At 41.0% G+C, this 14,525-nt stretch overlaps 1 pseudogene; it reads right to left on the bottom strand.

The window, feature by feature from the left end:
• Nucleotides 1–37: 37 nt before the first annotated feature.
• On the bottom strand, nt 38–179 carry LOC112438753 (U1 spliceosomal RNA; annotated as a pseudogene).
• Nucleotides 180–14,525: the final 14,346 nt, after the last annotated feature.

The raw sequence follows: 14,525 nt of genomic DNA, 5'->3' as shown, positions 1-14,525 counted from the left end.
GCAGTCTATCCTTCTACACCGCAAAAAACAAAAAACGAGGGAAAAAGCGCGAATGCAGTCCCCCACTACCACAAATTATGCAGTCGAGGTTCCCACATTTGGGGAAGTTGCACGAATTAGCTTCAGCTCTGAGAAAAACCACCTTCGCGAACACGATTTTTTTTCTGCTAGGTAAATATGAGTCTGCACGTTTCCGCCCCGCCACAGCCTCATACGCCTCACCCTTTACACGCACGGTCACTTGCCCCGCGCACCCTCGAGCCCTCCTAGCCCTGATACACAGCTGGGACTCTCAGGTCCGACCAGCGGTCCTGGACTCCCTCCCACAGCACGGGAACTCCTTCGTGGCGAAGCCGCCGGTGGCGAAGCAGCAGCCCCTGCGCTGCCTCATCTACATAGAAGTCGCCCTATCCGTGATGTCACTGACAGCGCCTTCCCCGTCCCAGTCAGCTTTTCCGTCCCACCCTCCGCCACTCAGCCGAACAACATGCTGCCACAGCCTGCGGGAGAAGTGACGTTTGCCTCTCCTTCTTTTTCCTCCCTTCCGCGCCGCTGGTCTCCCCCAAGGAAGAGGGTTTTGATTTTTGTTTTGTTTTGTTTTTTGTTTTGAACCGGAGTCTCGCCCTGTCGCCCAGGCTGGAGTGCAATAGCACGATCTCCGCTCACTACAACCTCCCTTCCCGGGTTGAGACGATTTTTCTGCCTCAGGCTTCCGAGTAGCTGAGATTACAGCCCGGCTAATTTTTGTATTTTTAGTAGAGACGGGGTTTCACCACTTTGGCCAAGCTGGTCTCGAACTCCTGACCTCAGGTGATCCGCCCGCCCCGGCCTCCGCAAGTGCTGGGATTACAGGCGTGAGCCACCACGCCCGGCCAGAAACGGGTTCTTAGCCTGTGTTGCTGAGGACCTCTTTGGCGGGCAGCTGGAGCCTGTGCACTCTTCTTCAAATAATGGCTTTTAATACACTGACTAGAACGTTTGGGATTACAAAAGAAACCAGTTCTTTTCACATCGTTATTCTTGTGATGTAGCATTCTACTTGAAATTGGAAGCCGTTCAATATCAGAGAGAAACCATATCTATGAAACTAGAGAGGTTGCTCAGATGACTGCAAACCAGCCATCCTTAGTTGTTTTACCACTAGTAGTGTTATAAAGATGGTTGTCCAATTTCATGAATCTTGTAGGGTTTTTGCAAATACAGCAATGTACAAAAATATGCTGCCTCAGCAGAGCACACTGGACACTCAGGCATCATGCTGGAGTTTGTCATCTCTTCCACAGCCTTCTCTAGGCCTTAGCACTTACCTCATGTTAGCACTTTATATTGTGCAAAGACAGAAACAAAGTCATCCAAATTTGGCAAAAAATATTTGGGGGAAATTTTATTGGAGGTGCTTAACCGATTAATTTTAATCTGTAGAATACAACCCCAAACTCTGACAATACTCCACAGATTCCAAAACTATCAGGCGAGTTTTTTCCTGCCCATTACTTTCATATAAACTGAATCATAAAGTGTGTAGTGGGTTTTGAGGGAGTGTAACCACCTGATGGGTTCACCTTGTCTGCTGCCTAGACACAGCCAATTTATCAAGACAGGGGAATTGCAATAAAGAAAGTTATTTATGCAGAGCCAGCTGTGTGGGAGACCAGAGATTTATTATTACTCAGTCTTCCCGAGCATTCTGGGACAGGAGTTTTCAAGGATAATTTGGTGGGTGGGGGCCAGTGAGTTGGGAGTTCTGATTGGTCAGGTGGGAGATGAACTCATAGGGAGCTAAAGCATCCTCTTGAGCTGGGTCAGTTCCTCGGTGGGAGCCACAAGACCAGATGAGCTGGAGTAAGGTGGTATTGCATTGTGGTTTTGATTTGCATTACCCTGATTGATAGTTAGTGATGTTGAGCATGTTTTTTCACATGTTTGTTGGCCACTTGTACATATCTTCTTTTGAGAATTGTCTATTCATGTTCTTAGCCCACTTTTTGATGGAATTATTTGTGTTCTTCTTGCAGATTTGTTTGAGTTGCTTGTAGATTTCTAAAATTCAAATGCAACCAAAAAAGAGGCCACATAGCCAAAGCAAGATTAAGCAAAAAGAACAAATCTGGAGGCATCACATTATCTGACTTCAAACTATATTATAAGGTCATAGTCACCAAAACAGCATGGTACTGGTATAAATATAGGCACATAGACCAATGAAACAGAATAGAGAACCCAGAAATGAAGCCAAATACTTACAGCAACTGATTATCCGCAAAGCAAACAAAAACATAAAATGGGGAAAATATACTCTATTCAACAAATAGTACTGGGAAAATTGGCAAGCCATATGTAGAAGAATGAAACTGGATTCTCATCTCTCACCTTATACAAAAATCAACTCAAGATAGTCAAAGACTTAAATCTAAGACCTGAAATTATAAAAATTATAAAATTATAAAAATTCTAGACGATAACATTGGAAAAACCCTTCTAGACATTGGCTTAGGCAAAGACTTCATGACCAAGAACCCAAAAGCAAATGCAACAAAAACGTAGATAAGTAGATGGGACTTAACTAAATTTAAAAGCTTCTACCCAGTAAAAGAAATCATCAGCAGAGTAAACAGAAAACCCACAGAGTTTGAGAAAATCTTCACAAACTGTGCATCCAACAAAGGATTGTGGAATTCGTGACATAAAAATAAAATTCTTGGCTGGGCATGGTGGCTCAGGCCTGTAGTCCCAGCAATTTGGGAGGCCAAGGTGGGCAGATCTCTTGAGACAAGAAGTTCCAGACCAGCTTGGCCAACATGGTGAAACCCTGTCTCTACCAGAAATACAAAAATTAACTGGGCATGGTGGTGCATGCCTGTAATCCCAGCTACTCAGGAGGCTGAGGCAAAAGAATCGATCAAACCCAGGAGGCAGAGGTTGCAGTGAGCTAAGAATGCGCCACTGCACTCCAGCCTGGGCGACAGAGCAAGACTCTGTCTCAAAAAAATTAAAAAATATTTAAAATAAAATTCTTGTAACCATAGCACACAGTCCAGGAAGGGAGATAGAGAGATATAATACTCTAAGGCTCTTACTCCATCTTTCTTTCTTTGTTTTTTTGAAACAGGGTCTTGCTCTGTCTCCTAGACTGGAGCATAGTGACATGAATGTAGCTCACTGCAGCCTTGACCTCCTGGGCTCCAGTGATCCTCCCATCTCAGCCTCCCAAGTATCTGGTGGTAACACCTGGCTAATTTTCAAATTTTTTGTAGTGATAGGGTCTCACCATGTTGTCCAGGCTGCTGTTGAACTCCTAGGCTCAAGCAACCCTCCTGCCTCACTTCCCAAAGTGCTGGGATTACAGGTCTGAGCCACTGTGCCCAGCCTAATTTTATATTTGAAGTGGCATAATGTAACTACAAGGTAGACAGTGTTAACTAGAAAATATATAATATAATCCCTAAAGCAACCACTAAAATAACAAAACAGCAATGGGTAATAAACAAATAAGTTGAGATGGAATAATAGAAATACTAGTTTAATACAAAAGATGGCAGAAAAATAAAAAACAAAATGGACAAATTGAAAATTAAGAGGAAGGTAAAACTCAAACCTAGCCCTTTCAATAATTATATTAGATGTAAAGGGTCTAAAAACACCAATTAAAATGCAGAGATTGTCACATTGGATAAAAACAAGATTAACCATGTGCTGCTTAGAAGAAATGCACTGTATAAATGAAAATACAAATGTGTAAAAGTAAAAAGATGGAAAAAGATATATTATGCTAAACATAGTCAAAAGGAAAAAGAAGCTGCTATATGAATATCAGATGAAGTAGATTTCAGAGCAAACCATATTTCCAGGGATAAATAGGGTGATTTCATAATAATAAAGGAATTAATTTGTCTAGAAGACATAATAATCATCCCCTCACCATGACAGAACTTGAAAGTACATAATGCAAAAACTAATAGAACTGAAGGAAAAATAGATAATTCACCATATTGTCAGAGTTTCCAATGCCCCTCTCTTATTAATTGATACAACAGACAGAAAATTAACAAGGTTATGGCAGACATCAACAACACTATTAACCAACTAGACCTGAATAATGTTTGCAGAACACGGCACCCAAAAAGAACATAAGATATATTTTACTCAAATGCACATGCACCATTGACCAAGACAGACTATATTTTGGGCCACAAAACAAGGCTCAAAAGATTTAAAAGAATTCAAGTCATAAAGATGTGTTCTTTGATAACAATGGAATTTAGTTGGAAATCAACAGAAGAAAGACTTTTGCAAAATTCCAACAAATATTTGGAAAATGAGGAAAATACTTATAAATTACCCATGGATCAAAGACTAAATCAACAGCAAAATTAGAAATTTTTCTGAAAAGAATGAAAGTGAAAACACAATATATCAAAATGAGGAAGGGGGATTATAGCATTGAAGGTCTATATTAAAAATGAAAAATAAAAAATCAGCGTATAGGGCTCCAGTGATGGAAGCCCCAAAATCTCACAAGTCACCACAAAAGAACTTACTCATGTAACCAAATACCACCTGTTCCCCCAAAACCTCTGGAAATAAAATAAAAAATAAAATAAAATAAAATAGCCAAAAAATTTAAAAAATGCTTTCAAATCAGTGACCTCAGCTTTACTTTAAGAAACTACAAAAGAACAAATTAATTTCCAACTAGGAAGAAAGTAAATAACAAAGGTAAAAATTAAAATCAATGACATAGTTTTGGGGGTAGGGAGTATGTTGTCATTCCATAATATTAGCATATAAATTCACAGTAGTTCTTCTCTGTGGCGCCTTCTGTTAACCGAAAGGTTGCTGGTTTGAGCTCACTTAGGAACAGAACCTACTCATAACCTATAAAGACTTTTGATCAGCTTTTATGTTTCAAGCAGCCACTTCATCCTGCAGCCCTCACTTCCTCCTCATGATTTCCTCCTTTCATCACCCAGGGTGTTCATGAAACTTCTCCCAGCAAACTCGTTTTCCCAGATCTTTACATGGTGCCACTGCTCACCTTGCACTCCCTGGAATGCAAAGGGTACCTTCACTCACCGCATCGACGCTCTAGATTCCAGGGGAACTGCCAGGGTCAGAGGCTGAAGGCACAGGCACTGAATCCCTTCCTCAAGCATGTGACATCAGAAGTCACCTTCTAAGTAACCATTTGCTCTCATTCCAGATTGTTGCATCTCAATATGCAATGTTCATCACAGGATCAGAGGACACCACAACCCTTTGATTTAGGGCTGTCTTGTCCTTACCTTTTTCTTTTCAATTAAATTTACGTACAAAAATTTTACCCATTGTAAATATGTGATTCAACTGTATGGAGTTTCTCAACCTGTACCATAATCCACTTTTAGAACATGTCCTTTACCTTCCCAAATTTTTCCACTGCCACTGTAGCAAATCCTACTCCCTCCTCTAACCTCATCCAACAATTTATGTTTTCTGTCTACAAATTTATCTTTTTCATATAAATGGCATGAAACAATATGTAGTCTTTTGTGACTAACTTGTTTCACTTAGCATAATGCTTTAAGATTCATCCATACTGTAGCAGGTGTCAGATTTTTTCCTTCTTATTGCTAAATAGAATTACATTGTACAGATAATGCCACATTTTATTTATCCATCTACCACTGGTGGACATTTGAGTAGGAGCTAGTTTTTGCTATTATGAATAATACTGCCAAGAACATTTCCAAAGAAGTTTTCTGTGCACCTGTATTTTCATTTATCTTGGATAGATTTCTAGGTGTGGAATAGCTGAGTAGTATGGCAAGCTTCTGTTTAACTTTTTAAAACACTGTCAAACTGGATTCCAAAGTGGTTGTATCCTTTTACATCCTTCCCAGCAATATATGAGGGTTCCATTTTCTCCACCTTCTCAGTAACAGTTGATGTTCTCTGTATTTTTTTTTAACATAGCCACATTAGTGGGTGTAAAGTGGTATCTTATTGTTGTTTTAATTTGCGTTTCCATGCAAATCAACACTACAATGCAATACCACCTTACTTCTGCAAGAGTGGCCATAATCAAAAAATCAAAAAACAATAGATGTTGGCGTGGATGCAGTGAAAAGGGAACACTTCCACACTGCTGGTGGGAATGTAAACTAGTGCAACCACTATGGAAAACAGTGTGGAGATTCCCTGAAGAGCTAATAGTAGAACTATCTTTTTTTTTTTTTTTGGAGACGGAGTTTCGCTCTGTTGTTCAAGATGGAGTGCAGTGGCGCGATCTCCGCTCACTGCAAGCTCCGCCTCCCGGGTTCACGTCATTCTCCCGCCTCAGCTTCCCGAGTAGCTGGGACTACAGGCGCCCACCACCAAGCCCGGCAAATTTTTTGTATTTTTAGTAGAGATGGGGTTTCACCATATTGGCCGGGATAGTCTGCATCTCCTGACCTCATGATCCGCCGTCTCAGCCTCCCAAAGTGCTAGGATTACAGGCGTGAGCCACCGCACCCAGCCAGAACTACCATTTGATCCAGCAATCCTACTACAGGGTGTCTACCCAGAGGAAAAGAAGTCATTCTATGAAAAAGATATTTGCTCACACGTGTTTATAGCAGCACAATTCACAATTGCAAAAATGGGGAACCAACCCAAATGCCATAAATCAACGAGTGGATAAAGAAACTGTGGATTAAGAAAAAAATATAGATAGATAGATAGATAGATAGATAGATAGATAGATAGATAGATAAATGATGGAATACTGCTCAGCCATAAGAAGGAATGAATTAATGGCATTCACAGCAACCTGGAGGGGATTGGAGACTATTATTCTAAGTGAAGTAACTCAGGAATGAAAAACAAAACATCGTATGTTCTGACTCATAAGTGGGAGCTAACCTATGAGGAGGCAAAAGCATAAGAATGACACAATGGACTTTGGGGACTCAGGGGGAAAGGGTGGAAAGGGGGGAGGGATAAAAGACTAAAATTTGGATTTAGAATATACTGCTCAGGAGATAGGTGCATCAAAATCTCACCAATCAGCTGGGCACGGTGGCTCACTCCTGTAATCCCAGCACTTTGGGAGGCCAAGGCCGGCAGATCACCTGAGGTCAGGAGTTTGAGACCAGCCTGGCCAACATGGCAAAACCTTGTCTCTACTAAAAATATAAAAATTAGCCAGGCATGGTGGCACGTGCCTGTAGTCCCAGCTACTTGGGAGGCTGAGGCAGCAGAATCGCTTGAACCCAGTAGGTAGAGGTTGCAGTGAGCCAAAATTGCACCACTGTAATCAAGTCAGGTCTTGAACTCCTGACCTCAGGTGATCTGCCCACCTCAGCCTCCCAAAGTGCTGGGAATACAGGTGTGAGCCACTGCACCTGGCTGCTGCGGCGGCGGCGGCTGCTGCTGCTGCTGCTTCTTCTTCTTCTCCTTTCTTCTTCTTCTTCTTCTTCTTCTTCTTCTTCTTCTTCTTCTTCTTCTTCTTCTTCTTCTTCTTCTTCTTCTTCTTCTTCTTCTTCTCCTCTTCTTCTTCTTCTTCCTCCTCCTCCTCCTCCTCCTCCTCCTCCTCCTCCTCTTCTTCTTCTTCTTCTTCTTCTTCTTCTTCTTCTTCTTCTTCTTCTTCTTCTTCTTCTTCTTCTTCTTCTTCTTCTTCTTCTTCTTCTTCTTCCTATTATTTGAGACAGAGTCTTACTCTGTCACCCAGGCTGGAGTGCAGTGGCACGATCTCAGTTCACTGAAACCTCCGCCTCCCAGGTTCAAGTGATCCTCCCACCTCAGCTTCCCTAGTTGCTGAGACTACAGATGCCTGCCACAATATCCGGCTAATTTTTTGTATTTTTGGTAGAGACGGGGTTTCGCTAGGTTGCCCAGACTGGTCTTCAACTCCTGAGCTCAGATGATCCACCCACCGCTGCCTTCCAAAGTGCTGGCATTGCAAGCATGAGTCACCGCACCTGGTCAATTGTGTTGCTTTATGTTAAGTTGAAAAACTTCTTTAGGTATTGTGAATAGAATTGTTTTTTATTACATATTTAATTACAAATATTTGCTCCTAGTCTGTGGCTTATATATTTTTCTCTAAATAGTGTCTTTTGAAGCACAGAATTTTTAAATTGTAATAAAATCCAACTAATATTTTTCTCTTATAGCTTATGTTTTTTCTGTAGTGTCTTAGGACTCTTTGCTTAACTCAAAGTCACAAAGATTTTCTCCTATGGGTTTCTCTTGAAATTATATATTTTAGGTCTATCATTTAGGTCTGTGATCCATTTTGAGTTGATTGCTGTGTATGTGTGATCTTAGGCAAAGTCCCCTGGGGGAGTTTTGTCCAGATATTGGCAAGGAACTTGGTGGTAAGTGAAGTTTAAGAGTTATCCTCCTCTAGCCCAGGAAACAGATTTCATACTCCTGCACCTGTTAGTGATTGGCTAAGTGCCTTGGGAGAGATGAATGGGATGTGTGGGTCCCTTACTCCCAGATATGTCCCATTCTTTGGGACCTGGGTATAAAGTGGCTCCAGTTCCCCAAGGATAGTTCTTCTCAGAAGAATCTTTGGAAGAAAAACACAGCAGCAAAAGCAGGGAAGGATTATACAGATGGGCTAATAGGGATCTCAGGTGATCTAGGTTGAGCTCCTACAGGGTCTCCTCCTAGGGTGGATAGAAAGGAGGACGGGCATCTCAATAACTCAGTAAACACACATCTTGGGAGTCCAGAGCAGATTGGAGGCGTTGCACAGGTTTGTAAACATTTTTACAAACATGAAAACAGTGGAGTTGTGTTTATATGTGTGTTTGTTTTGCTGTGGCTGAGATAAGGTGTCTGGATCTGAAATTTAGACATACTCCCCACAAGGGAAGGACAGGGAATCTACCTAGCCTCCTGCAACACCAAGAGAGATTCTGAGCTCGGGCAGAATCCAAAGGGTGGGCTGGCATTATCTAAGCTCAAGCCAGGGACCCTACACTTTTATGATTTGTTGGATCTCCTATTTTTTGGTTACAGCTAGACCAGCAGCCAACTGCTAACACCCTGAGTATAGAAATAGACTAAGAAACATATATTATTTGGACATACCACATTATCACCCTCACTATTAGTGGTGGTCCCACTGTAAATGGGAATGTGCATCTGAAATACTTAATTAACTTGAAATGGATTAAAACTTTGTAAATAAAAAAAAACAATGTAAATTAAAAAAATTAAAAAGTCTCCATTATTTTAGGAGGGTTATTTACCAAGATTAAGGATGTGCCCAGAAAAGAACAGAGATCCACAGGAAAAACCGTGGCCCACTTTTTACCCAAAGAGGGTCTGGGGACCTCAATATTTAGTGGGAAAATGGCAGGTAGTGGGGAAAGAGGAAGACATTTTTTAAAGGGTGTGGGTAGATACGAGGCAAGTTGTTGCATCTGGTTGCAATTCTTTTGAGTCTTTGATCAGCTGTTTACATGTGGGGGGTGGGTGTAAATACACAATCACTTAGTATTTGTCTCGCTCAGTGAATCTGCATTTTTACATAGGATAATGTAAACATAGGACAGAGAAAGCAATTACATATGTGTTTGTCCAGGTGAGCAAGGGGATGACTGAGTGTTTTCCTTTGTCCTGTACCTATGAAGAGAAGCTATCAATTTACATTGTCAGGTTGAAATTTAACAGGACTGTTTTAGGGTAAAGATCTTGGGGCCCACAAGGAATGTCGTTGTGATCAAATTGTGAGAAAGTTATGTAGCTTTATATTTGTATTCTATTCTATTCCACTTATTATTTTTATTATTTTTATTTTACCTATTCTATTTAGGAATAAAATGGGAGGCAGGTTTGCATGACCCAGTTCCCAGCTTCACTTTTTCTTTTAGCATAGTGAGTTTGGAGTGTTGACATTTCTTTTCCTCTCACAACTTTTTTTTTTAAGATGGAGCCTCACTCTGTCACCAGACTGGGTTGCAGTGGTGTGATCTCGGCTCACTGCAACCTCTGCCTCCCAGGTTCAAGTGATTCTCCTGCCTCAGGCTCCTGAGTAGTTGGGAATACAGGCTTGGGCCACCAGGCCCAGCAAATTCTTGTATTTTTAGTAGAGACAGGTTTAACCATGTTGGCCAGGCTAGTCTCAAACTCCTTACCTCAGGTGATCCAACCCCTTCGGCCTCCCTAAATTCTGGGATTACAGGCATGAGCCACCACGCCCAGCCTCCTTTCAAAACTTCAGTGTAAGATGTGAAACATTAACATTCCTAGAAGAAACCATAGAGAAAAAGGTCTTTGACATTGGTCTTGGAAATGATTTTTTTGCATACGGCACCAAAAGTACAGGAAATAAAAGCAGAACTAGGCAAGTGGGATTGCATTAAACTAAGCTTCTAAACAGCAAAGGAAACAATAAAAAAAAAAAGAAAAGAAAAGGCAACCTATGGAATGGGAGAAAATATTTGCACCCATCAATAGGGTAAGGAGTTAATATCCGAAATATATACAGAAATCACAAAATTCAATAGCCAAAACAATAAATAACCTGATTAAAATATGGGCAAAGGATCTGAATAGACATTTGTCCAAGGAACACATACAAAATAGCCAACAGGTGTATGAAAAGGTGCTCAACATCAGTAATCCTCAGGGAAACGCAGATCAAAACCACAATGAGATAGCACTTCACAGCCATCAGGGTGGTTATTATCAGAAAAACAAGTAAGTGTTAGCAAGGATGTGGAGAAATGGGAACTCTTGTATATTGTTGGTGGGAATGTAAATTGGTGCAGCCATTATAGAAAACACTGTGGAGACTCCTCAAAACATTACAAACAGAACTACCAAACAACCCAGCAATCCAACTTCTGGGTATATAATCGAAGGAAATGAAGTCAGTATCTCAAAGAGCTATTTGCACCCCCGTGTTTATCACAGCATTCTTCACAGTAGTCAAGACATGAAAACAGCCTAAGTGTCTGCCGATAGTGAATGAAGAAGGGTCACCTCAGAACTTACACCCACTAGGAGGGCATGTCGAAAGCAGGCTCACTTGGCCACTTTTACAACTTACTTCTGACCAGAAAGGCACCACCTTGGCTGCCCAGTGGATAACTGCCTGGGAGCAGGGAGACCCCCTGTCCTTGCTCACTTCCCCATTTACCTAATAAAAATATCCACTTTTTGCTCCAAAGGTGAAGTGACACATTTAAACAGAGAGGTTTTGTGCTTCTCCCCCAAGCTACCTTTGGAAATAAATTCACTTTTTTTGTAGCGGGCCTCACACTTAATTGGACTCTACATGTGGTGAGCAACTGACCTGCTTTTGGTTACAGAATGAGTTTTAGAGATCTAATGTACAGCGTGAGAACTATTGTTAATGCTGTATTGTATACTTGAAGTTTGCTGAAAGAGTAGATCAAAAGTGTTCTCACTACACTAAAAAAGGAGCTATGTGAGAAGGTGGATATGCTAATTAGCCTGACTGTAGCCATTAGTTCATTATGTATATGTATATCAAACCATCATGTTGTAGACTTTAATAGTATAGCATTTTAATAAAAATTTTTAAAAGATTCCTTTAAACAAACATTAACAATACCATCGAAAAATATGAACTACATAGCAAAAGAGGTGAACACCTGTACAATGAAGACTATGAAATATTGCTGAGAGCAATACAAGATCTTTGGAGGCCAGGTGTGGTGGCTCAGGCCTGTAATCCCAGCACTTTAGGAGGCCAAGGTGAGTGGATCAGTTGAAGTCAGGAGTTTGAGACCAGACTGGCAAATGTGGTGAAACCCATTAGTCTCCACTAAAAATGCAAAGAATTAGCCGGGAGTGCTGGTGGATGCCTGTGGTCCCAGCAACTCAGGAGTCTGAGGCAAGGGAGTCATTTTAACCTGGGAGACGGAGGTTACAATGAACAGAGATCATACCACTGCACTCCAGTGTGGATGACAGAGTAAGACTCCATTTCAAAAACAAATTTAAAAAATTAAAATAAAAAAGATCTTTGGAATATAAGTTATTTATCGTATTTTTCAAGATTCCTTTTGCTATTTGCAGATACTTGCAATTTCTTCCAAATAAAAAGTTCTGTTTTTTTAATTTCTGAAAAAACAGGCCACTGGAATTTGAATAAGATTACACTGAATCTGTAGATTGTTTTGAGTTGCATTTCCATCTTAACCATGTTAAATCTTCCAACAATGGACACAGGATGTCTTTCCATTTTTTTAGTTCTTCTTTAATCTCTTTAAGCAATGTTAGGTAGTTTTCAGTGTACAAGTATTTCACCTTCTTAAATTTATTCCTAGATGTGTTATTCTTATGGGTGCTATTATAAATGAAGTATATTAATTTTCCTTCAAAATTTTTTTCATTGCTAAAGCAACTGGTTTTTGTCCATTTATCTTGTGTGCTACAAGTTTGCCGAATTAGTTTATTAACTCCCGTAATGTGTGTGTGTGTCTGTGTGTGTGTGTGTGTGTGTGTATTATTTGGTATTTTCTCTATATAGGATCATGTCATCTACAAATTGAGATAATTTGTTTTCTTTCCAAACCATTTTTGCTCATCTTCTTTTTTTTTGAGATGCAGTCTCACTCTGTTGTCCAGGCTGGAGGGCAGTGGCCTGATCTCAGCTCACTGCAACCTCCAACTCCCAGTTTCAAGCAATTCTTCTGCCTCAGCCTCCAGAGTTGCTGAGACTACAGGTGCCCACCACCACACCCAATTAATTTTTATATTTTTAGTAGAGACAGTGTTTCACCATATTGGCCAGGCTGGTCTCGAACTCCTGACCTCGTGATCCGCCTGCCTCGGCCTCCCAAAGTGCTGTGATTACAGGTGTGAGCCACTGTACCCAGCCTCATCTTCATTTTTGAAAGAGATTTTCAGTGGGTATAGAATTCTAGGTTGACTTTTTTTTCAGTACTTAAAAGTATTGCAAACTTCTTGTTTGTAATGTTTCTGATGAGAAATCAGATGCCATCCTTACATTTAGTCCTCAGTATATAACATATTTGTTCCCCTTTTAGCCCTCTTAGGATTTTCTCTTCATCACTGGTTTTGATCAATTTGAGTATGGTGTTCCTTAGTGTAGTTTTCTTCATGTTTCTTGTCCTTAGGATACATTATGTTTCTGGGATATTTGCAGTTTATGGTGTTCATGAAGCTTAGAAAGCTTCCATCCAGTGTGTTTTAAATATTTTTCTATCCCTGTTACCCACTCCATTCCCCTCAGGGATTCCATTTACCCCTACAGTAGGGTGTTTAAGCTTCCCATTGATGGGCTTTTTATGTTTTCAATTCATTTTTCCCTGCGTGTTTCATTTGTGTTAGTTTCTTCTACTACTCCTTCTAGTTCATTAATCTTTTCTTCTGCAATGTTTAATCAAGTGTATTTTTTTAAACTTCAGACTGTAAATTGCAGTTTTCACTTATGGAATTTGATATTTAAAAATATCTCCCAATTCTTCACTTAATTAAAATTATAATAACGGCTGTAATGTCCTTGTCTGCTATTTCTAACATGTGTGTCATTTTCAACTGAATTATTTCATTCTTCATTGTGTCTCATGTTTTCCTGTCACTTGCCTGCTTGAGATTCTGGGATTTGATGCCACATATTTGATGTCAATGCCCAAATGTGCCCAGTGGCACAACACGGCCTCAGTGTCCATGCACACCCAAACTTGTGCAGCAGGAGAGGCAGGAGAGCAGAGGCAAGTGTGCCACACATGGGGGTAGGGAGTACCCCACTTGTGCTTGGGGCTTTCCTCTGCCTCATTGAAAAAATAAGTTGTTCCTTTTCTTTTCCATAAGACCTGCCCTATTTCAAGCCCTGTCCCTGGACAATGATAGCACAGTCCTCTCTCCAGTCTCATGCCTGCCAATGGGCGGACAATGGTTCAAAACAATTCAGGGGAGAAAGCATTGTCCTGTTAACAAATTCTGCTGAAAAAATGGACATCCATAGGCAAAAATAGAAAAAAATCCACAACAGATGTTGGCAAGGTTGCATAGAAAAAGGAATGCTTTTACACTGTTGGTGGGAGTGTAAGTCAGTCTAACCATTGGGAAAGACACTGTGGCTATTCCTCAAAGACCTACAGGCAGAAATACCATTTGACCAGTAATTCCACTACTGGGCATATACCCAAAGGAATATAAGTCATTCTGTTATAAAGATACATGCTGGCATATGTCCACTGCAGCACTATGTGTACAGGATGGAACATGAAGGCAGACTAGGAGCATGACCACTGAAGCACAGCATCACAGGGAGATGGTTAGGCCTCCGGATAACTGCGGGTGAGCCTGACTGATGTCAGGCCCTCCACAAGAGGGCTAAACTCCCCAGGGGAAAGGGAGACTCCCTTACCCAGTCCACTAAGTAGTGGGTGTTTTTCCTTGACACTGAGGCTACCGCTAGACCACGGTCCACATGGCAATGGGCGTCTTCCCAGATGCTGGCGTTACCACTAGACCAAGGAGCCCTCTGGTGGCCCTGTCCGGGCATAACAGAAGGCTGGCCCTCTTGTCTTCTGGTCACTTCTCACTGT

This window comes from Pan paniscus, chromosome 1 (assembly GCF_029289425.2).
Source record: "Pan paniscus chromosome 1, NHGRI_mPanPan1-v2.0_pri, whole genome shotgun sequence".
Taxonomy (NCBI): domain Eukaryota; kingdom Metazoa; phylum Chordata; class Mammalia; order Primates; family Hominidae; genus Pan; species Pan paniscus.
This window is presented reverse-complemented; position numbering and strand designations above follow the sequence as displayed.